At 37.5% G+C, this 26,115-nt stretch overlaps 1 protein-coding gene across 2 annotated transcripts in view; it reads right to left on the bottom strand.

Annotated features, from left to right (window-relative positions):
* Positions 1–19,150, bottom strand: part of kek5 (leucine-rich repeat, immunoglobulin-like domain-containing kekkon 5 protein) — an 86,367-nt gene extending 67,217 nt beyond the window's left edge. The window contains exon 1 of one of the 2 annotated variants that reach the window (XM_017903959.1): positions 19,128–19,150. The gene's annotated coding sequence lies outside the window, so the exon portion shown is untranslated. Of the gene's footprint in view, positions 1–10,214; positions 10,247–19,127 lie in introns of those variants that run through there. The other variant, XM_017903950.1, reaches the window with a different exon arrangement.
* Between the last annotated feature and the right edge of the window lie 6,965 nt (positions 19,151–26,115).

Genomic DNA, 26,115 nt, shown 5'->3' with positions numbered 1-26,115 from the left:
AATTTTGAACAAGCAGTAAGTAGGCAATATTTGTCTTTATGAAATTCTATATAACTAATAATTCTATATAATTCTATATAACCTAAAGAACTAATTATTTGCAAAATTTTTAGAAATTTTACTAGAATATTTCTAGGTGAATACTGTATTATTCTATGTCAAATAAGTCTATAGCAGAATAATTGCAAAATCATTGACAATATCACAATTTCACTGTATGCCAAATTTTTAACAATATCCAATATGATAAACATGATCCAATAATAATTTTATAATCATATATTCTCTTCACTTCCAGTCTCATTAAACTATACCTTCCTATTCTTAAAACTTAGTTACTTCTTTAATTAACAAAACTGCCTCGATGCATTATTTCTTCACATCACATTCCTTGAATGATTCGTAACACCTTATCTACTTCAGTCATCAACTCATGCAACTAGGCACTATTTTTTCTCAGCATAGATAATACTTTTCTCCGTTCCTATGAAAATAAGTAACACCTAATAGAAGTAACATTTTTCCACCGTATCAAACTACGATATTTCATTGAAATCGAAACACTTGGTGCACATCTCTCCTGAATAATTGTGGTCATTTAACATCGAATGTGCAGTCACCTAGTCGCATAGCGGGTCGTCGGATGATGGTTCCTTGAGATCGATGCATTACCGTTTTTGCCACTACGTTTTACAGCGGGATCGCTGGCTTCGCGGGGTCATGGTGGAACTAATTGCAATGGAGGTAATTATGATACTGTCAGGATAAAGACGAGCAAAGTAGATTGATAAACGGAAGCAAGGGAAAAAAGAGAGCAACTAGCAGCAATCTCGTCTGTGTTACTTGCTTTAAAAACGCTGCTGATGTACCGTGAAGAGCAGAATCCATTTACTCGACCTCCTTGTGGATGGAAAAGGAACAGAAATTTCTCTTTAACTGCACGACGAAATTAATGAACATGATGGAAAAACCGTGTTAAATTTCGGTAAGCGGAGTAAAAATTGATTCGTCCATTGTCATGGTTGCTATGAGGAATAAAATTATTTCAGTGATCGAGTTTGCTTTCTCTCAACTCGGTGCTGGTTTCGTTGAAGCTGCTGAGTTTAAAAGTGGGTTGGTATAATTTCTGATGGAATTGATATTACATTGAAAAGTAGTATATAGGAGTTCCAATACTCGAATGTGTGATTGTTCAAATATTCTGTTGTTCAAATGTTTCATTATCCAAAGTTTCACTGTTCAAAGTTTTATTATTTTAACATTTTAATAATTAAATGTTTCATTATCTACAAAAACAAAATATATGACTCTTATTACACTGTCTAACAAATTTTAACTTTTTCTATTAGGTATTAATTTTCTTTTTTCGCTTTCAGTTACTATTTATTTTCTCCTTTTACAGATTTTAATTATTTTTTTCTTTTCAGACTTCATTTTCCAGTTCCTATTTATTTTTATTGGAGAATTCGAATATTTCGTATAACATTCAAATGCCTCCTCTTTTGATTGTTTATGTCACATCGTTGGGTTGTTTATATTTCATAGTTCGATTGTTTATGTTTTATCGTTGGCTAGTCGATACATAATTTAATAATTTTTGATCTATAATACCAAGAGGGATACAGAACGAATAAGAGAACGGTATAATTTGAGTGTTAGAAATATTAGTTCATGAAACATAAAGTGATTACTATAAAGGAAGATAACAAATTATGTTTCCCTATTCATTTGGATACTGAAATTTCCATTGTAACCTGTGATTGCATATTTCCTTCAATTTTATCCACGATATAATATGGAGAAATATGAAGACAGTTTATTAAATAAAGTTGTTATTCAAGAAGGACGTTCCTTTCTCAATTGAACGTTTGCTTTAGCTCGAGAAAGCTCGATACCTTTTCTAAACGATAAGAAGTTTCCCTGATTAACTCGACGCTCGAAGAGTTTCGACGAAACTTTAAATCTGAAGTTTCATATAAAGTCGAAAAGTTATCCTGGAAAATTCAATTATAGAAGACTGGCGATCCGGGTAAATTTCGTGTATATACATCGATCTTCCTTTGACCTGACTCACTCAAAGGTCAGTTTAGAACATCATTCTTCGCTTAGCAAAAGTTTCATCCCTAGCATTATGACTCGTGTACGATTATCGATAACTCACGCACACTGAGCTGTGTTAACGCATAATCGATAAAAGCAATGAGTAATTTCCCAGTTTCGTAAATGAACGGGGAATGGTGACGATGAGTTGATTATGGCGATGATCAGGTCATGACTGTAGAAGAAAGAGACGACCAAAAGATAATAAGTGTAATTTAAATATTTCCTTGCTATATCTTGCTTTTAGGACGATAATTGGCTCATAGAAGTGAATCAAAAGAAAAGAAACGTGAAACAAGAATTTAACAGTGTAACAATGATAGACCTAACCTAGATTTAAGTTAGATCAGAAACAGATGGCGCAGCTTTGTTTTAATAATGGAACTACCAAATCAGTTAACACTAGAACTACCTGCCCATAACGAGCAACTATGTATATTTTACACAAATGAAGATAATTGCAGTGATATGAGGAAAACGAAAAAAATTGTTTCGATTTGAATGAAACTAAGCATAAACTTTGTGAAAGGCAGTTTATACGTTCTCATATTGTAGAAATAAAAAATCTAAAACCAACCATATTGACCCCTTCAGTAGTTTTAAAGTTAAAATGGTTTTAATTACTTTAGAGAAACACGCAGTTGTTTATTACATGCATTAATTGTATATAGTATATTTGGCTATAGATTAGAGTTAGAATTGATCTAATTCTGCATGTCAGACAGTTTTATACAATTATGTTACTCAGCTATAACCCTGCCTACAACTGAAAGATGTTTAGCAGCGAATAAGAGCTAGGACGTGACCCAGCATCAACCATACAAATCCCCTATCATGGATCCAATCCAATTCTGTTACTGCAAAATCATACAAAGTTCGTTGGCACTATCTACATTATCCCCAATACCTCACAACGTCATAAACCTTAAGGATATCAACCAGGAAAATTTATCACTTGCGATTGCTTTTGATTAATCAGCATCATTATCCTTAACAGACACTATTGGGTCCAGTCATAAAGAATTTACTCCGTTAAATATTTATTTTTCTTATATTCTTCTCCATATTTCTAGTTCCCTACTATTCTCTTAAGCAAATTTTCATTTAGGACACGTTTCCTTTGTTACACCCTTACCTAAGTGGAAAAATCTTAGTACACGGCTCTCTATTCAACCGTCTAGATATAGAGTCTAAAATCACTTTTTCAAATAGATCTACTCAAGTTGTAAAAATACAGGCCTCAAAAAAATGACCAATAGTGAGAAAATGGAGTTCGCAGTATGTGTCATGTACCGCGATAACTGTACAATTTACAACTAAACGAGTCACTTATAAGAACACTGAGCAATCGTGATCACATTGCCACGAGGACTTCGATGACGTCGCAAGAGACGACAGTCAATTGGACTAGGTTGATAATACTTTTTCGTACGATTATAATTCTTCATCTACAGCATCGTTGGAGGGCTTACGCGCGTTAATGGTGATCTAGCAGATAATATAATTCATGCTCACGCACGTGCGAGACCAGGTCCCGATAGTAACGGCGCTGATGATTTAATGGTGCGCCGGTACACGCGGACTATGGACGATTTGTTTCAACGTTACGGTTTCCCGGAGCAATAAATAAAACCAAGCCCGTGTAAAACGAGTACACGGTGAAATTATCGTTTCGACCTGATTAATTAACGAACCCGGTCCGCGGAAATTCCACGTAGTTCTTACACGACGTCCTGGTATAGCGTTAGAAACCGACAATCCACTTGGATTATCGATAATTCGTGAAAGTTCGGAATGTGGAAGTTTGTGAAACCTAACTTTTGTACCGTTTCTCATAGCGTTGCTGGTTAACAGTCCATGGAAGTTGTTAAATGGAATATTACCAGGCGATTCTGGACACCTGGTGTTTGTTGATTTTCTGTTAGTAGATAGTGATAAAACTTATTTGGATACACGTATAATTTAGCCCATGTGTTTTAAACAAAATATAAGAGATACAAAGGATTATGTTGCAGAGTAATATCGAATATTGAAAGATTTGAAGATGGCGACTGTGTGGAGCGAATACGTGAAATTTGGAACTTCCGTTCCCTCTCCACGGAATTTTAAATTTGAAAATTTCATTTCTAGTAGGTACATAAAAATTTCAAAATGCCTAACTCAAATTAAAAAATTTTGAGGTACGTCAAAATTAAACAATTTCAAAATAGAACTTACGCTATTATATATTTGATCATTTCAGAAACAAATTTAATTTAATTAATAACGATCAGATACCATTGTCGCAATTAAACATCAAAATTAAAAGATACCGGGTGAAATATTCGCCTGTTGGATTTTCCTTTGGTATTACTTTCGAGTAATCGATAGATCGGTATTATTTCGACGCAGATTCCATCATCGCGAACAATCCGATACCCTTCCGCTGGGGGAACTAGTGAATATTGACCGCTAAGAGGCGATGAGTTATTTAAATTGCACGCAGCCCGGAGTAAATGCGGGGAAAGTAGCTAGGAAGTTAAATTATTTGCAACGGAGTTTCGATTATTCGATTTCCGATTATCAGAGGCCCCGCTTTATTTGAAGGAGCTGCGCGCAAGCTTCGAACGATCGGGAACTCCATTACGGATAATCGACGTTTCTTTGTATCGGGGATCCGAGTTTTTCCTTCTTAGGGTTCCTTTCAAACTTCGTAATGCATTTTCCGCACAGCCGGGCGAACTGCATGATTGGTTGCTTTAATCTACGTAAACGATAGTAACAGGCTGCTCGTAGTTTATGTTGTTACCAGAAAAATCTGATTCGCAATTAAGAACTTTGGGGGAAAGTTATTATTGGCTTAATATAACCAGTGAAACGGTATACACTCAGCTATAATTGTTATTACGTAGATGGGATTGCTTTTAATGCTTTGGCCGACGAAATTAGTTGTTTGGGTAATAAATTTTGCATCTCATAAACATCAGAAGTTCGCTGGGAAAAATGAAAAACGTAATAGAAGGAATTAATTCTGAGTGTTCTCTGTACTCTGAGTATTCTGAAATGTTATTTAAAGTAACATATAAAGTATGTTATTTGAATGGTACTTAGTGTCGACATTTCAAAATTTGAGGTTTTAAGAATTTGGAAATTAAAAAAGCTAAAAAGACAAGAAATTAAACAATTAGAAGATAAAAAAGAAACAATTTCAAAAATTCTGAAATTCTGAAATTTTAAGATTATTTCAAAATTTCAAAATTATAAAATGTAAAAATTCAAAAATATCAAATCATCAAACACCACGCATTAATACGTTGCGTTCTAATCCGCAGTACAGAGTTGTGAAATAATACTCCAGAGTATAAGATGTGCTCGTAAACTAATAATCGATACGGCGAAGATAGGAAGCAAAGGTTCCTGAGTTCGTCGTTAGTTCGTGTACCAACGTTGAAAGAATAGGGAGCGGTGACATAATCAACTGTCGCTACAGGATCTTCGGCGTGTTGTTACGTTTTTGCTCGTTTCATACTAGCACATGATACAAACTTGGCGAGGAATCGTGAAAACATTAGAGAGAGACAGTAAGAGAGAGAGAGAGAGGGGGAGAGAGAGAGAGAGAGAGAGAGAGAGAGAGAAGTATGCATGCAGGAAGCCGCGTTTATACTCGTATTACACAGACAGTGGTTGGCGAACTGACGTACTGTAATTACCGTGGCAATTACTGCCGACACATTTCACGTATACGTTGTAGCCTCATTGTGCTGTTCCGTTGTGCGGCTCGAATTTTCGTGCCCGTCGACTCGCCAACTCGTTGGATAAACAGATAAAAGTAACCGAATAAGAGTTGAAGGCGCCCCGCTCCCCCTCCCCCGCACTCCTTTCGTTATAGCTGCAGATACTAGCGCCACGGGACGCGACGACTCTATCGGCGAACGGGGAATTAATTGCAACGGAAATGGCGTCCGCTTCTTGCCTTTTCATACCTCGTGGATTCTAATTATGTATCTTACCCGGTTTCAGTGAGTTAATCTGTTGGGAACTATAGCAGTTACAATAATAATATTTATGTCTGTGAATACAGTCATGTTAATTGCAAGGGTTCCTTGTCTTGTATTGTAGTTAACTTAACCTCTCTTTCCCGATAATCTAAAATATATTGTTATTAATTTCAATTAAGAGGCTGGATCTTATACTTCATTTACTTAATAGTGTGGTATTAAATCGTGTAAAAAATAGAATTTTTCTGAAGGAAACAGTTTTTAAGAACTATATTTTGTATTTGTAACACTCTGGGCATGATACTTCGTGTAATTTCATTCAGCTTTGCGGAAGTTTTGAGTTTACTATCTTTTGTATGTAGCGGTATGCGTTTAAGTCGAACTATGTCTGAGGGTATCGTTTTCAAAGGATTTTCTGGAGGCTTTTATTTCGAGTTGATAAAATTTTAAAAGAAAATTGCACGTTTTTTCAATTACTAAAATGGGAAAGTACAGTACACGGACGACAAGATAAAGATTGATGATATGGTTCCTCAGAAATATTATAATATGTATGACATAAAGCAAGAATTTTAACTGCATTGAAAATTTATATTTTCGATGTCATTTATATCAATTTATAACATACGAATATTAGAAAATTTAATATTTCTTCTAGGACTCTAACTGTAAGATAGCCCTGGTGTCGATCATTACTACTCTGAGATATTGTAGAATAACTGAAATGGTGATAACTATTTTAGTATAGTTGCGGTTTCGATCTTCTTGAAAGTTTAATAGACGCATGTATAACTAATGACGGGCTGAGTAACAGGATTAATCATGAACTGCAAAGAACGTTAATTTATTCATTTACTACGGAAACAAACATAACGGGTAACAAACCAAATTAAAATTAAAAGTAAACAAGGGATTTCGTCATAATTTCAGTTCTCAAAGCTCTTAATATATATATATAAAACATACTTCTCTTTCCAAAATAGAGTATAAAATTCTTTTATTCACTCATTATTAATTAAAGCGTTATAATGAAAATAAGAAAATAGACATATGTATTCTACGGTCTTATCTCAATAACAACCAATATTAATTTTATCAATAATCACCTATATATTTTCTGCCACTGTAGAAATGTAGAATTTCGAACATCTCAAACGGTATTTCCAGTGTTAATTGTAAGTGAGACATCAGAAGCGATACCATCGTTTATACCGTTCATAGATTATATCTACTTTATTTATGGCTTTTAATTCATGCGGTTCGAATTTAATTCCGGTCCATTTTCCAGCCTACGAGAACTGTCGATAGTGGTCGCTGCGGCAGCGACGGTGGCGCAGCCACCGGTCATTACGTAACGAAATAATAATGATGTATTATCCACGAGTTACAATAGATACCGAACGGGAGGTTGAAAATTGCAGTGAAACACGCTTTTGTTATCATAATTAATGAACTTCATCGAGGTGCATAGTTCGTGGCAACTTTCATCTTCCGAATGACGAGCGACTGAGCTAGTTGGATGTACCCGCACGTGCATACCCTACGCCTGGCTACATTCGCGGAGAATTATTACGAAGTCCATCGTTGGAATATGGGCCACGGACCCGGGCTTTCGCAGCCCATCCTGGCAACCCTGAAATTTCCCCCGTTATCTTGCGCAGTTGTGTACAGACGAGAGCACGCTTTATTCCATTCACCCACCGACTTTCCACCAGGAAACTAACTTGACCCGGCCCATCGTTTCCGGTTTCTCGTTGTAGTTTGTAATGTGAGCTGAACCATGTTCCGGCATAATAATACACGCTAATTGAGATGGATCTTTGCGAGAAAATTAAAAATCGCGATACCAGTAGAAGTGAACGAGGAGGATGCTTCCGAGATGACGCTACGATCAATGATGGATCTGTGCGTAAAGAATGATATAGGATGCAGGGTCGCTTTTATGATAGTACACGTGAAATTGAAGGAAGTGTAAAAAATAATGGTGAATTTTATATGTATTATGACATACTGGTAGTGACTCATCGGCAGTTATGTAACTACTAATTACTAAGGCAAAAGAATTGGGAATGTCTGTGTAACAATTTAAAATGAATAGTTCGGCAACGTCTGACAAAACTACACACTTTCTCTCCTGATTTGTTGAATAAGAGTAGAAATTTCAGGCTAACAATGATGTAGTTAAATTCACTGAATCTGGTTCGCTGATGAACTCTGAAGTATAAAAAATTGATTTTGTTGATAAAGTTTGTGACATTCCTTGTTTCATGTTTCTTAATTTCATGGTGGAGTAGAGTGACAACGTTATTAAAATTAATTTTAAAAAACAAGATGATACAAATGGCTACAATATTAAAAATAAATATAAAAATAACCTTATTTGGTACTATACTATACATTCTGATATATTATTAATTTATTGGTAGTTATATTAGTAGTTGTGTGGGATTTTCAAAGAAATTTTTGTGGGAAAAATTGTCATGTTGAAATAGAATGTCTATCATTAACAATAGTTTTAAAAAGCAAGGTTATGCAAATGTCAGAGGCGTTAAAAATAAATATTTGTACACGGTATTCAAAATAACCATATTTACCAGCTGTTCTCATATAAATATGTATAACGCTGGATCAAATATTTTAAAAATAAATTAGAGATATTTTTAATATTCCACTTTCTAGACCCCTTTATAATGAAAAATTACGTAAATGCAGAATTATATTTCTGACTTTAATAAAAGCTATTGAGATTTATGTATGCATTCTGTCCTTGCATATTAATAATATTTATAATCTGAATATTTAAACCCCACTAAATGTGACTATAGAAATTTGCTGTCTATTTTAGAAGCTATTACTTTAGTGGTATTGTACTAGAAGTGTTCCATAAATAACATAGGAAGGTACATACAATGGGTCGAGATTCTTGATCGTTCGTTAGTCGAACAATTGTCCCACAAATTAAGCTGCTCAAACCGTTGACAGGTTCTTTCACCCTAGCTTTGCTTTCGGAAATGACTGTCACTCACAATAAAAGACAAGGCGCATGGAGCACTGCTATGCTATTTATGGTAGTGTGAGAGTCACGAGTATTTGAACAATGGATTGATAAATATAGCGTGTGAGACGGGCCACTTTTTTTTGACTCGAATCTATCACTTCCTTTCGTGTAGTTATCTAAAAGATAAGGTACACGAATTCTTCACACTCTTCTCACGAATATGAGCAGATTAAATTATTTATAAATGACGCGATCGTTCCGAATTACACTTTAGAATGATAAACTGTAGTTGACTCAGACATTTGTCATATTTTGCGGAAAACTTCAAACATTTATCTAAATACAACACGTAATACGAAGGAAATTTAATATTTCTCAATACCAAATTAAATTTTCTTTCTTCTAAAACTAAGATTAATTTGTTACTAAAAAAAATTAAATTCCTCTCTTGTTCCAGTCTTCAGGGAAACAAATTATCTATTTAAAATCAATACACCGTTTAAAAGGATACATTTTTATTAACAAAATTATTTATGCAATTGCACATCGAAAAAGCATTTTTATTATTGAAAAGGAATTGTTATTTTGAGATTTACTTGATATCTCCTATTGTTACCTCTAATCTGTGGTACATATAGAAGCGTGAATTGTCACGAGAAAACCTAATAAATCTCACAACTTTTATGCCTGATATATTACATGAGGCTTGCCAATCGATGAATAATTCATAACACTATCTTTCGCAGAAACACATCGGTGCACGGTCAATAACTAAATCTTATCATCCAGGTAATTACGATAAGATCGATAGGAAAGTAAGATAACGAAATTTATTGCAAAACACGTTCACGAGGGCACCCATCGATCTATATTAAAATCTCCTAACCTGTATTATTCACGTATAACTTTTTCATGCTCCTTGAATCTCACATTTCCCGACAAAACAAAGAAACAAAATGACGTTTCCTTCCCAGTTCACGATTTTCGTATCACCATGTGTCTGTCAGTTTTATCCCACATAATTAATTCACAACCCTAACCTCCAATTTGCATTATTAGCCAACACATCCCCCCCGACTCCTATGCTCCATAGAAACTTAATTAAACAGCGTGAAACAATCTTCAGAGTGTCAACTCACCTCTCGAATCATCCTGTCTTCATCCAACGACGTTGTCAGACTGCACAAAACGCGTACGAGGAACGCGATATCTTATCCAAACAAGCGACACTCGGTCGCGAGCGTGTTCGACGCGCGGTCGTCGATAGAAACGCGCGAGATACTTCCATTAGTCGGCGAAGGGGGCGAGAAAACGCAGTGGCGCGACTGATTTACGCGTGAAACACGTCTCGGTTCGATGACCTTGCGTTTTCTTTTTGCATTGGACGCGAACGCGCCAACGATCGAAATCTCACAGCGAGCCAGTCGGGTTTTTTCACCAGATACTTAACCTTCGGGTCCCGGATCGAGTTCCGTAACAGTGGGTTTTACCATTGGCTATACCATTGTGTTCCGTTGTTCGAGGCTTTTCCAAGCAGGTTACTCGGATTAAGTCGTGCGATGTTCCCGGGAGGAAAAAGGATATGGTTGGGGGAAGAAAACGAGTGGGACGTCTTATCGAGCGCCATTTTTCCAGCTTACGGTAATAAATGTAAATGCATAGTCTCCGGCACGGTACACTGATCGTACGATATTAAAGACGCAACGAGAGTGGTACATCTGGTGGAGAAACACGTAGATTACTCGCTGATAAAGGTCTCTATTTGCAACTTGCTTGTAGACGTCTCCATTCGCTTTCGGGTTGGTCTTGCACGCGTGTTGCTCCATCTTAGTTGTTATCGATCGGTAGATCGACCTTGGATTCCTTTTTCCTCTTGTTTTCTTCCTTTCCTCCACGACTTCCGCGATAGTAAACGAATCGTTAGGAAATAGATGTTTCGAGGTGGAAAACTTTCCCGCTGGAGTAGGGAAGGAGTTACGAGTTGTTTGCGGAAGCGGCGAGCGAAGAAGCTTCCCCTACTACTAGAGGACGCGATTACGCGGCGGTAAGGAAGTAAGAGGAGTGGGGGGAATGGGCCAAGGCGATTGCTAAAAATTACGCCGCGCACGCTTGCTTCTGTACACTCGAGATAAGCGCGTCGATCTAGCGTGAGATTGCGTCTTCTTGTTAGAATTTGTAACAGCTGCCCCCCTCTCCTCGCACTGGGCATCTGCTCCGTCTGTCTGTACGAGTCCAACCACCCGTCCTTTTCTTCTTTTTTTTTCCTTTCTTTTCTCCCCCTCCTACTTCCTGTCTGGACGAAACGAGTCGTTCGGAAACGATTAAACGTCTTTGAAGATAGACTGGTTAATCCAGCGTTATAAAGGACTTGTATATTTATTGAAGAATATATTTTCATTTTCTGAGCTGGTTCGTTGAGATGAATATAAAAATCGTGGACAAAAAAAGTTTGAATCAAAGAAACGATTAAAAAATATTTGAAGGAAATTTCGAGGACATTTCAAAGTATTTTCTAGAACGTTTCATTGATATACGATATATTTTTATAATTTTTACGATATTTCATTTTCATATTTTTCCCTTAATTCCTTTTACTGTAACTGATTATGAAAAATTGAGGATATTTTTTGAATAAGCATTTAATCCTAATTAACCTCTATATGTTTATTTCATGCAGAATAAAATTGTGAGAGCTTTGATAAATCTCGCGCGTATTGAAACATTTTAAGTATAATTTTAATAGCGCGACGCATGTAGCTTTCATACAGTTTGATATAAAATAATCATAGAGCAAGCTGAAATCGTCGTTATAGTACAAGGTGATAATATGTGATTACGTTAATTTTTCGGTGTCAAGCGAAAAAAAATTCTGACTAGTCGAAAACATTCTAAAGTAAAAATTGAGAATGTCGCTCTTCATCATATAAAATGGAACTACATATATAAACTTTAATAAATATATCGACTCTATAGTTTAGTGAATTCTTTTGAAAAATTTCATTTCAAAAGATTTCAAAAATATCACCGTACTATACTTCACCGGGCGATGATATTTATGACACCGTGCATATAAAAGAACAACTCTATCCGAATTCGGAGAATCAAAATAAAAAGGAAAACAAAAAAACCAGTATTATAGGAAACGATCCATCGATCGCCTATCGCGCGGTACAGTGACGCCCCTTCTATTCAAAACAATTTCTTTGCCGAAGTGAAAAGGGAACGGAGACGTGTATTCAAGATGATCGTGACAAATGGAACGGTTCGTGCAGGCCGGCGACGCTTGGCAAAAAGAAATAAGTTCCTCCGGCGGCAAGTGACGTTCGTGTCATAAATGATGTACGATCGAAACGGAGTCGCTGTTTATTTATCTGCAATCCACCACCCCCACCAGCGTCGCTAATGTTCCAGTCCGGCGCCGATTTCCCGATGTCCAACGGAGCGACGCGTGTTAGGCGTTTCGTTGACAACTGCTTGCCCGGTTGGTCCATGTCATCAGAAATATTTCGCATGGTGGTTGATAATTACGTGCTCTCGCGGTTTCCGCATGGCCAAATTTTTGGTCACGATGACAAAGTTGTCGCGCGGTTCGTCTCGCGTTGATTATCTTACTCAACTTGTTTTGCGTCTCGTGAACTCGATGTACGCGAATATACAAGGTGCATCAAAAGTCAGATACGTATTCTCCGAACCTAACTTATGATACAATGTTACGTGACCTGTAAATTGTACTTGTGTTATAGATTTTTGATAGATTTTAAATTTGCTTTTGTCTGGCTACATAGGACTGAGATTCAATTGATGGGAATAGATGGGATTGAAATAATTACTGTGTTGTTGTGATGCAAATAAATTCATCGAGCCAAAGTTTGACCCTCGTCTAATGATTTACAGGGAGTTTTAACTTCAACAAGGTAGCAGATAAGATGTGGAACTTTCTGTGTTATACTTGTACTACTAAGATGTGGTTTTTCTCTAAGTACTCGTTTTTTAAAGAAGCAGGCCTATGATTGCTGGAATTGTATGAAGATAATTAAGTTATTTCAACGAAAAGATAATTTTGTAATTTCTAATAAACAAATCAAGTAAATATTACACAGACCATAAATCTTTGCCCCCCCCCCCACCCCTCCCCCCACGATGTGAACAAATATGAAGGCACAAAAATGTATGCGTGGAAGGATCAAAATATAATATAATAAAAATGGGTTTAAATCTTATGTACCCTAAGTGTCGAAAAAGCAATTTGAAATATGTAAGAGGAACTAAGAAGCTGCAGTTCTGTTTAGGGCCATACGGTGGCGACTCGAAATTGCTTCCTCCTCTGTGGTATATTTAAAACGAATATCACGCAGTATACCATTTAGAATCTTCCATACAGTCCACACGTGTTACACTCATATATAAAATATCACTTCATAAATCACTTCTATACTCACAAATTCAAAACACTGATACAAAATGTAAACGTCAACATGACATCTACTGTGCAACAAGGCTGAGGACACAGGCTACACAATATAACAGAAAATAATTTACTAAAAAGAATAGAAAATAATATCTCCTATAAATATATAATCCAATGAAAAGAAGATCGTTATAACGATAACACAAAATGGTACACTACTAATGACATGAAACAATATTTTAAATACGCAAACGGAAGACCTCATAACCTCCAAATTTCGTAACGTTAGAGGTTGTGTTCTTACAGTTAGCTACAGTTTTTGAACGACGCTGTATAGTTCCACGGAATGAAGATTTACGCGAGAAAACGTGACGTTTCGACGCCGACGCGGTGTTACGTGTGTCTCTCGAGGACCGAGATTCATACTTCGGGTATCATAAACAAAAGTATCGGTGATGTTCAGTGCAGTCGACACGTCGGATCTCTCGCACAATCTGTCGGCGAAGATGCGTTCGAGCATGCATCATTGAACGGTACAGCGGAACCTGCGTCGTTTCGATACTTGTTTCGTCTCTACCGCGACAAAAAATGGCGGCGCTGTTATCGCGTTGGATAGCGAATGTCAAGTAGAATGTGGGATTTCACAGGAAATTTACGAGAACCGGAATAAGGGAAACGTCGCAAATTTTTGACACGTGTCATTTTTGCATATAAATATTTTACTGTCACGGAATCCCTCCCGAATTTCACGCGTTGAATTCAATTACGCTTTTACGAGTCTATAGCAGCCGGAATATGTAAAAATGCTCGAATATAGTGGCCTTTTCGGTCCGATATACGACAGTGACTGTAAGTTCGCGAGTGCACAAGGAAAAATATCGGTCGATGTTCAAGTGGCAAATCCAGCATGGCCATTAACCGTGGAAAACGTAATTTCGAACACAAGAAAACAGTGGGTGGAGTGGGTGGCGAAAGCTGCTCTGGAGATAACTATTACCGGTTGTGCTAAGGGTTCGTATAGAATTTAATGCGCGTGCTGTTTGTCAGAAAAGTGGAAGAGCTTCCTCAGGGGGCGTTCCCGTAGACTAAAATAAAAACTTCATTTTTTACTTTTTAAAGTTCCGGCAAGTTAGGTTTTAGAGGATCGTTCGTCACTGGGTTTACTTCCTGCGTCGCAGTTCAAATTGACGTAAAGTGTAACTTATGGATGCGGGAACTAAAGGAAAATATTACTGCGTATACAGTGTCCCAGTGGAATCTTTCAACGCAATTACCACCTGTTCTTATTTGTTATTCCAGAGATTGTTTCGAGTAGGATGTACTCTATTCCGAGGGCACTTTATGGAGGTAAGTTTTAGATTAGGTTTAGATGGAGTTAAGTGAATATATGAAGATGATATACTTTCATAGAAAGATGTATCGGAAAATGTATTGCCTTTTTAGATTTATAATTTCACCCATTTTACGGATAGTGAGAATTTTAATTAGCATATGATTGCATAATATTTAACAGGTCAGGTATACTGTTTTGTGTTTTTCACTATCTACCACAGAAATCTAATTACAATACAACATATCGAGAAAGGTGTGTAATCTATTTTGAGGTGAATTTAATCACTTGTAATCTTTCATAGTCATTTGAGGTTAGGTTTGGGTATCTTAATGTTTTTCTTCGCTTCTTCATTCATATACAGGAAGTATTCTTTAATACCATTATACGAAATTTTTCTTGTTCATTTATCTCGAAAATTGGTTTGCTTTTAATACTTTTACAGATAACAAATAACGTACGAAATAAGTTTCACGACAATGTTATAATAGAGCACCTTCTACTTTTCTAATTATCTGAGAACACATGTAAGTATGAACATATATGTCAGGAGTTTCGCGTGATTTGGTTTAACAACGAATTCGCCAGCGAAAAGGATTTCGTGCAATCATATGATATATTTGACCTGATTTACGAATGATACTCATCTTTATGTTCCGATAACTTTGTGGATACCTGGTGATCCTAGATTGATTTCCTCGGATTCGTATTTGCAGTTTCTGGTACAAGCTAAAGATTTTATAGGTTAAGAGATCTAACATCTACCATACGAAATTTAAAAGCACGCTTTAAATCTTCGAATCTACAGTGTGCTTTGCACAAAGACTCTACCAGTTGACTTATCGCTCAACATTCCCTTTTGCTGCGTGATAAATCGTCGTTACAATTCACACAATGTACCACGCAATCTTGGGGTCACTTTTCCCAGTTGCACCGGTAACTGGAATTGCAACGCAGTCAGCAGACTCGATGGCAGCGAAACGAAACGAATGGCGATCGATAGTGGCGCCTAGCGGTAGTAATCGCTATTAGCTGCGGCTATCAACTAACCACGACGTGGATGATCTGTAACGGCACGAAATAATCGCAATTAACTCCAGCTATCGGCAGACTGCAAAGGTATACGTATGGCACGGGTATGGAATAATCGCGATTAATCGGCTCCATCAACTGGTCAAATCGTCGACTTCGCATAGTCGTACGTTTTCCAAGGGAAAAACGGGACCCATTTACCCACTGACGTATTTCCGCGGGGGCATATACCAGTTTCGTTTCAGCCATGTCGGTGCGTATGAAAAGGGACTGAAACAGGGTCACCGGATATTCCCTTTCAGTCCTTGATACATTCTCTATTCCATGATCAACGCGTCAGTGCGTCTCGTTTTTTTCTGTTCCCTGACTTTTAAACCTTTTTCTCTGTATCAGATAATCGGTTAGAACTTGCTGCGTTGCATGTTCTACGCTCGAAAGCTTCACAGAATTAATTGGTTGGCAGGCAATAGTGTTAATCCGAGCTTAATTGTTTTGCTTTCTTGTATATATATTTCTGTGACTAAGAAAATAAGAAGAAAAGAATAAAGATGAGTCCACGCTAAAGCTTTTTCGTTCCAGAGAAGGTTGAAAATGTACCAGAAGAACCATGGAAAAACCTTTTTCAATCTGACTCACGCAGTCCTACAGTAGCGGCATTATCACGAGTTTACCCAAGTAGGTAAATAACATTTACGGTTTCCGCGCCATTGTGGTTGTGCTCTGCGTCCTCTGTTCAATGCATCCAATTTCTCACTGATGACGGGCAACTTTACTTTACCTGGACGGGGTTGGTGCCCGCCTGAAACCGCATCCTTTGCGCCCATGTAATAGAATCGACAGAATATTACACATTCACGCATACACGTACACCGCGTGATCGGGTGTGCTGGATTCACTGCAAGTGAAATTTACGGCATCAGGATTGAATAAATGGCCAATGGTACACGTGTGCCTTTAGGACGAGCAGATGCGTTATCGCTCATGTGCGTCCGCCGCCGATACACAACGGCGCATTGTAATCAACATAACGGCAAAATAAACGCGCACGTGGCCCGTTCACTGTGTCACAAGTCATGAGTGACACTTGTGCTGCTATTCTGTGGTTCGCAACCACACTTTGGGGCGCGCCTGTGCACGCACGCGTGGCGATCAGCTTTTCGGCTTTGAGGACCACCCGATATCCTTGATGTCCATCACTCTTTAAGATTTCAGGTAATACCAAATGTTGGTTTCCGTAATGTAGTGCGAGCAAAACGTGTCTAGGGTTTCTGAAGTAGAATATTTGATGTTTCATTTGCGAGTTCTTTTTGAAAATATTTTGATGTGAGGCATTTTAAATTTATCGTCGAACTTAGTATTGTGAATCACATAAACATCTTCGTCGCTTTTGTTTTCTATGGACATTCAAAGCGTTTTCGGCTTTATCGTCAGACACAACCACGCTAACTTTCCTCACTGTCTGGAAAGTCATTCCCACTTTCGCTTCACTTATCTTCGGATTTAGAATTTTCACTGTCTGAACTCGCTTTACTTATGTTTCGAATTCTTTCCAATAACTTTCGCACTGACCGATCGGGTCGATCAAGTGCTCGCACCGAAACCAAGCACACAGATTAAGATAAATGAAACGAAAAATATGCAAATTTTAAAACGAGCCATTTGACTTCGCTTGATACGTTTATTGTTAATGTGCATCAATAATTAATCATAAAAAGTGGCTCCACATCATTTATGTGTTACAAAAAGTGCAACACTCGGATAAAATAAATCCAATCATCTGTAAATCAACTACTACCTCAAATAGCACTAGTTCGGTACACATAAGTACCTTCATCCTCATCGAAGATGATGTTCTTCACCGTAAATCCGAGATCAAGCTGTCGCTAATTCGATCATTAAGCCTATCGAAATAAAACTAACATTCCAACATTAATTACTTTAACTGATATTGAACTACGCTTAAGAGGTTATTGAACGAAAAACCCTCTGATCGTTCTTAAGAATAATACGACCTGGTACATTTTTTTCTGCAGTAAATTTAAATATCGTACCTCCCCTCTCCGTCCGCCAAACCATTCGGGATACGGTATCGATTCGCACTAAAAATACAAGTATCGTTCTCCCGGGACCAAGGGCTCCCGATAGCCCCGAATATAATTCTACTTCCTGGTAATTCCACCATTCGTTACACAGCTCCATTTCGCGCTGAAACCAACGGCGACCGGCACACGGTTATGAATCCGAATGCGAGCGCGAACGAAAATGCGCCGCGGTACACCGCAGCTTGCCCAGTAATTTTGGTCAGTGCCGTAGCCACGTGTGTGTCTACGTATGGCGGAGTAATGTAATCAACCCTTAACAGTCCACTTCTTTCGCCGTACTCGCTCGTAGGGACGAAATCATAGCGGGTGGCTATGTTAGTTCGTCTAGAGCGCTGTCATGTATCGAAAGTAGTAAGTATGTAGCCCTTCGCTCAGTTAACGGTTGTTAGTGTGTCGGTACTGAGATGGAATTTGTAAATTTTATCGATGATCAAGTTAAATTTCGCACAATGGCTGGTGATGGAGCGAATTAATCGAAAAATTATACAGGTAACAGGGACAAGAATTAATTAAAATGATTCATTAAGCGTATCAAGAAAGTAGCCGCATTGATTACGATCTAAATGGACTCGTTACGTTAATAAGAGTTATTTCTGTTGCTTCTTGCAACCCGGTTTAAAGGAAAAATAAGAGGGAATACAATTTCTCGCTTAGTGGTAGATAGATTCGTCGGAAATTTTGTTACGATGTAATCATTCTAAATTTGCATTTTTGGAAATGAACTCTCGTCCATGTGCGTATACATGTTAGGATGTTGAATGATAAAAGTAGATATATCCTATGAAACGAAGATAAATATTTGTAAACCTCAATTGGTAATATAAACGTAGGATTTTCTTCTCTATTTTCTTTTAATTCACCTGCAGCACAAAACATCCCTTTTGTGAATAGATAAATGTAAAAATTCCACAATTCCATCCATATACTGCAAATGTTTACACACTAATTTCGCCCTTCAGTATATCTGTACACTTTTAGTTCCTGTCTTTCTTTTTAACTCAAGCGTTATGCTGCTTTCAGCAATTATTGTATAGCAAATTATATTAGTTGTAATCATTAGATATCTGTCAAAATGTTTTTGATAAAACTAGTCGAACATAGTCACACCAACGCAGATTTCAATTTCACCGACTAATTTTATGGAATGTTAAACGATCACCAGAACGGATCGGCTACTCACGTCTGTAGAGATTTCCTCGGCGGCGCGTCGGTGCCTCGTCACTTGGTCCTTGGATCGATCGCCGCTGCATCAATGTGTCGCTCCTGATCGCTGACTCGAAGATTCCCCGACGACGTAAGTGGCGCCAATCCCCGCGTACGCGTGACACTGAAACCAAAGACAGATGGCCCTCTATTAAATCAGCTCGCTAGGCCGGGGACAGGTTTACGGACGTAATCGATATCGGTTAGTTCCGCGGTGGCTGCTATGTATATAGCAGGCTGCCGCATTTTTGTGTCGACGATGTCGCGGGCGCATTATTAAATTCCTGATATGCGACGGTCGAGCGTCACCGAACGGTAATTAACGCGGGCAATACATTTTCCACGACACTTTTTAATTGCGGGCCGTAACGCATGCCACTGCAATCAGGTCTAACTAATTTCATGCGACCTCCCCCGTTCTATGACTTCGACCAAACTTGCTCGAAGGCCTAGAGTTGCATGATTGAAAAGTTATGCATTTGACCGCGAAGCGAGTCGTTGGGCCATTCTATTTCGGGTTTAAGACGCACGGGGGCGTACACGTGCTCTATGTCTGTCTAGACAGTTCCACAGATGGCGTGGTGTAGATCTGAGTAGGTTAGATGCCTCGCTGTCGTTGTAGTGACTAACTTTTGTACTAAAATTTTAATTTATTATCCTTTCATTATTGGTTGAAGAAATGAAGGAATGAGATAAGTGACTGTGGATAATATTACTTAATGGTATAGCAGAACTCTAATTGATTAGCTTATTCGGGAGACTGCTTCCTCTAATAAACCAATGCATTCCCTAATCATTAAATATGCAATATTTTTATTACAGAATCGTAGGGACACGTTAAATAGTTTTCTACAGAAGATAAAATGTAACAATTATACAAAACAAATTTCTGTAAATTATTTAGAGTCCACAGAAAAATTTCACGTCACTAATCTGGGTAAAGCTAAGTGTTTACCTATGGAGACCACCTCTCATCGCTATTTCCACTCTCTGTTCGATTATACGATAGTCAGGATCTGCCAGTTATGGAAACATTATGCTATTTCAAAGTTAGTACACGTTGATAAAATACAGTTTAAATATAAATTACTTAATCAAATGTAACTATGAACACGTAACATATTCAGTCACCAAAATGTTGCATCGAATAGGAATATTTTGGACATTTTAATAGACATTCGCCTACTCATCGACAAGCTGTTCCCAACAAATCACGTTAGCAAACAGTTATCTTCGAAACAGACTATTTTCTCATCCATTAATACTCGTTCGTAAAGTATACTGTTTCATTTGGGAAAATCAGTTTTTTGATACTTTGCTTAGACTGTGTTACGACCAATAGCTCTGCAAAGAGTATTGCACGACTCTACACTTGGAAATAGCGGAAATCGGTGTTCGTCGAGCGTGATTTCACCGTTCGTTCATTTGCTTCGTTCGTGAAAGGGAACCAAGTCGAAACACGAGAGCGATATTGCGAAAGAAGTTGAATGGGCTGTTAGGTAAATTGTAAGTACAGTGGCGAGGACGAGAGTGGTAATTGGCGGATTTATTGGGGAAACTCGAGGTGAATTTAGTGGATTTTAATTTGAAATGTTCTGAGTACGCCTGCTTAACTTAAATGATTCTCTCTTAGAAGCTTCCAATTTATTGTAGGCTGCATGGTGGCGAAGTGACTTAAAAAATTAATGTAATTAAACATATGGTATGACACAATATAAAATAAACTTAATTGTCATAATTTTTACCAGTATTCCAACGGGATCGATTTATCGATTACTAATTACTGGTAAATTTATAAATATTATGGGGAACTTTATTGGAACAGGAATTTCGAGTATAGTTACTTTCTTTCTTTACTGACTACAAAAAGAAAGTAATACAATATTTTTAATCCTCATTTTAAAAATATTTATGTGATACATGTTTCTCTTTCTAAAGATAGGTTTAATGGCGAACAAAGAACTTATGGTATAACTTTAGGATAGGGGTTTAGCAAGAAAATTATAAGTTCTGCTAAGCTTCTCAACTTAAGTCAATCACCCTAATTTCAAAGTCTTATACACAAATTTCTAAAATAATTTCTGCACTCTAACTTGTTTACATAATTCGAAAATTCCCTATCCACCTTGTTATTTCTCTACCACCTGTTGAAGTCCTATTCACTAAATTCGAAATTAACTAATTTACCATACAAATTAGTCGACCAGAAAGGCACACACAGAAAAGGCGTCCGATGTCTTCATTATACTTAAAGTGTACTACTAACATTAACAGTATTAAAATTCAACTTGATCTTCCGAAATGTAACAATTTTTTAATTTTAACAATATTTGAAAATTAATAGACATTAATATCAAATAATATAAAATAATATAAAATGATAAAGATATTATTTAGAAACAAATGAAACATTTTTATTCCTTTTTTTATTAAAAATACTAACTTAGCCTTACTTGGCGGTAAAAATTGCAATATTATTGAGCCACTAAGGTCTCATTTTCACTCCATAAATATCGATATCATTAACTAGTTGATGAACCAATTAATTACACGTCTGAAAGACTATCATCCAAGTTCAGTATGGAGTGAGAGATATTTTAAGCCAAAAACTCTAGACGTATCAATTTCTGCAGAAGTAACAACGAACGGTCATAGAAAAGTTACATGGGACAAAGAACTTTTTGACAAATCTGAAACTGTCAGTTGCAAAAGCGGCGGGCAACTGCAGGTTATTAGCTGTCGCGCGAGCGTGGCAACCCGGTTGAAATAGTCACGCGGCACAAAGGGTAGAGCAGATAGACGTAACAAAAGAGAATATGGGGTCAATCGGGCAGCGACTGCGAGTAAATCGATACACACAGCGAAAATGAACGAAAGCTGACGATAAAAGGAAGATTGATTTACGACGGTTTATCATTGGCCTGGATGAATGGAAAGGCAGTCCATCAATTCTGTCGCGAGAAAGAAAAAAGAATGCGCAAACCAGATGAACGTTATTTCATTGCGTGCGGTAGTAATTTTACGGCTGTAATTTGCCTGGAAGCGATGAAAATTTCGATGACCAGGAACATCGTTCGCGTAAATCGCAATAACGATTGTACGAGGTTGCCCCTGAGCTTAATGCAGGAAATGAAATAATCCTACGTGCATTTTATTTATAATATCGCATGTCGTTTATTTAGCACACGGTAATCTTAGATGGACAATTAAGCACCACTAAACTTTTACGATGATAATTATTTTAAGCAATCTCAAAATTAATTAGCCGACTTTATTTCACGCGACTCGAGGTGCTATTCATAGAAATTATTTGTTATTTTGCAGTGTTGATGTAATTTTTCATGTTGATATTTTATGGTGTCTTGTAGTAGAATTATACGGAAGCTTATTTTTCTACCTGCATCGAATTATTTAAAAGATTTTAATGAACAGAGCTGTTTTAAGATCGACTACTTAATTACGTACTTATAATGAGTACCAATGACGAGTACGTGGGTTATAGTTCCATATTATTCGTAAAACTTTACAGCTCTTGTATGTGTAATTAAACACGAGGTGGTAATTAAGTACCTTAATATCGTAAACAAAATTTCGTTCTGAAATTTACATAGCAATTGCTACATCGAACGCTGATTACGCATTGATTAACTAAAATGATAAAGTCACATTTCCCAAAGATGCTAACGTGTAAAGACTTCAGTGGAAATGTGATACAACGTAATTTTAATATGTTCTCGTTACATACAATAGCCTATCTCATCATTTGGGCAATTATTTCATTAGCATGCCAATTATTACAATACCACATTATCAAATGCAACACAATCTTCTCAAATTAAACATTCTCTTGCTTGTATCATTCACTCCCCTGCCCCCTCTCTCGCTCTCTTTCTCTTTTTCTCACTAAAAAATACCTCGTATACTATACTTATATATCATACAAATATACACACACGCGAAGACCATGGAGAACGAAAAGCAAGAACACGGCTGACTTGGAGAAGTCTACAAAACCGCTCGACGCTGTCGCCATCTAGCACATCTCCGTGCACAATCCCCCGAAGCACGGACATTCAAATCTCACCGCACGTCCGTCGGAACGTACTCGAGATTGTCTGGTCGTAGCCGTGTCCCTTAAGTGAATGGCGCGCTCTGCCGTTCCTGCACAGTCCTTTCAATTCGCTCGCGGCCCGCATAGCCGCACGAGAGATATATAAGGGAGGAAGAATCGTCGAAATGCATCGATGGCTGCGGAGGAAAACGGCAGCTGAAGGAAAGCCAGCACGGAGACGAAGGGTAGCCACCGTCTGTGGCTGGTCGAAATCCAACGTATCCGGTGACAAGGGGACTAGGGTAAGGTTAGATGGATACTGCACTTACGTGTACGCAGAGCCGTACTCACGGAACGTGTATAAGCGTGGCGTGGTTGTTACCTAAATGCAGGCGAGGCATATAGAGGGGGCGCGCTTTAAAAGGTTGGTTCATTGGCGTCGCGAAGGTGACGCTGCGCACACGAATACGCCAGTGTGCCGGTAACTATGGAAGGGGACGCGTTAGCGGCATGGAGCCGGTGTGTGTGTTCGTAAGTTATGTATCGCGTTCTTTGGAGTACAAGCACTTCCTTTTTTCTAAGCGGCACCACTCTCATCCCTCGACACCTTTTACGCAACCCTCTCTTTCCGTCCCTTCTTTTTTCCAGCCATCTTACCCTTCTCCCTGATTGTGCGAGTGTAGGAAAGACTCGTGGACGACCGCGTCGCGCCAACACAATGGAACAGTACCAGACAATTGGCGATTCATGCGGAACTACTGCTGAATGAAAGTGTCCCTATTTGCCGCTAAATTAGTCTAGATTGCGGCGATGATCTTCGGCACCACAATGAAGCATTCTGTTTATCGCCATGTACCCTGTTTTGCTTAGCGTTCAGGCTTGGGGCGGGAGGAACGATTGATGGAACGTGTTTGTGGAACACTTTAAGGAATATTTTAAGAGTTACAAGGTTTTCGTGGGTTTGGGGTATTATGGAGAATTGGTGTCAAAATTTTCAGATCTGGGTACCTGCTGTACGTGTATCGATATTTATATACATACTTTACTCTACTTCTGTATATATTTTAAGATACTTGTACTACTTATACATAGTATTATAACTCTGCACGGTTAACCCAGAACGAAACGGCACGTAAAATCAGCGTGACGTTTAACGTGTTAAGGCGTATAATATTATAAACATAAATTAATATCATATATAGATTTGAAGAAAGGAAAATAGAAGATTATTTAAAAAATATACACACATACATATATACATGCATATGTGCATAATTTAAAAGTTCTGTATCTAATTTAACAGGATACTTCATATAATTTGATTAAAAAATTTATGTAATGGTAATATAGTAAACGATACAAAGACTTTATATCACTATCTTATTTTTCATCGCGTTATTAATTATGTACTTGTAGATGTATTCGAATGGTTATGAAGTTTTATGATTCCTTCAACACGACTACATTATACAAACTTTTAATAATACATAAATGATCTTGCGATAATTTGCAATTTTTTACGTTGGAAAGTTTAATATAAACGATATCAGGGACCCCGGAGAGTCAAAAAGTTTCGGAAGCACCACGTTATGAGAACCATTATAATTAGCGGCTAAAGCTAGTTAATTACGAATGAACTTGTTTGAACTTCCTTGAACTTTCCTCCCACGTTTTCGTTCATTATTTTTTATGTGCTGCATTTTCTCCACAGAAAATTTTCACGATCTTGCTAATATTTCACTTGTTGGCATTATGAGAAATATTTCCGTAGCATCTCCATCGTGTCACTTTCCAGAAATATACGATGTACTATTTAGCCTAATTATTTCCTTAATCATATGCATATAGCTTTTCCCTCTTCCAATTTTCCCTGTTAAAGATAATTACATATAAAGATACTAATATCTTTCAATTAACAAATTGAAATACTATACACTCTATATGTTGTACAATTTATAAAAGAAGAAAAAATATGCATCATAAACAATTTGTACAAAAATCCGAATAAAGTAAACCATACTTAACTCTCAATTAATTTCGAATGCAATTCGTATATCGATTACACTATTTGCATGCATGTATGTGCGTTGCTTATATTTCCACGCAATGTCAAAATATTGTATTTCAACGTAGCATCGATATTTCAAAAATTACTCCGCGAAATTTGAGAATTTCTGGGCAAAAACCTTTTGCCTACAGTAAATTATAGTATTAATTACTGATATTAATTACTCCCAAACAATAAAATTACACCTCTTATTTATTTTGAAAATATCTGTACAAGTTCCAAATCATAGAAATTCCCCGACTTCGCTATCCCATAAAAAAAATAAAATAAAAACATAAAATTCAAATTCACTCATTACAAAATTAACAAATCGTAACGCATAATAATTCAGCACTGAATTACAGAAATTTCCAATTAACGAAACTGAGTTAACAACAAATCAACACTCTTAGAATAATCTGAATGACTCAGGACGACCGTTAACTAGTCGCGCTTGCAGCGATAACCAAACGCTTTGTCTCCCGTCTGCTGTGAAGTAAGATACAGTGCGGCGCAACAAGGTTCAGGGCCATCCGTTATCTAGTGGCGCTGCTATCGAGCATCGGGAGGCACCGCTATTGGACCGCAGCGCACGGCCACAAGAAGCAACACCGAGGTGCAAATTTGCTGGTCGTGCCTCGTGATTATCGGACGATGGTGTATAGCTGTATCGTGTCCCGGCTGCTTTCAACTCGACCACTTCGGTGTTAGAGAACTCTGTCTGCTTTAAACCGGACTCGTCGCGGCTTTTTACGTTCCTCCGGCTTTTCGATGGTAACTCGAGCTTAACGAAGGCGACAAGCGAAAATTAAACGGGCCACAGTCTCAAACGAGATTATGGAAGTTTTTTTTCTTACTTCGAAGGAA

This window comes from Eufriesea mexicana, unplaced genomic scaffold, assembly GCF_001483705.2.
Source record: "Eufriesea mexicana isolate 0111107269 unplaced genomic scaffold, ASM148370v2 scaffold47447488, whole genome shotgun sequence".
Classification (NCBI taxonomy): Eukaryota; Metazoa; Arthropoda; class Insecta; order Hymenoptera; family Apidae; genus Eufriesea; species Eufriesea mexicana.
This window is presented reverse-complemented; position numbering and strand designations above follow the sequence as displayed.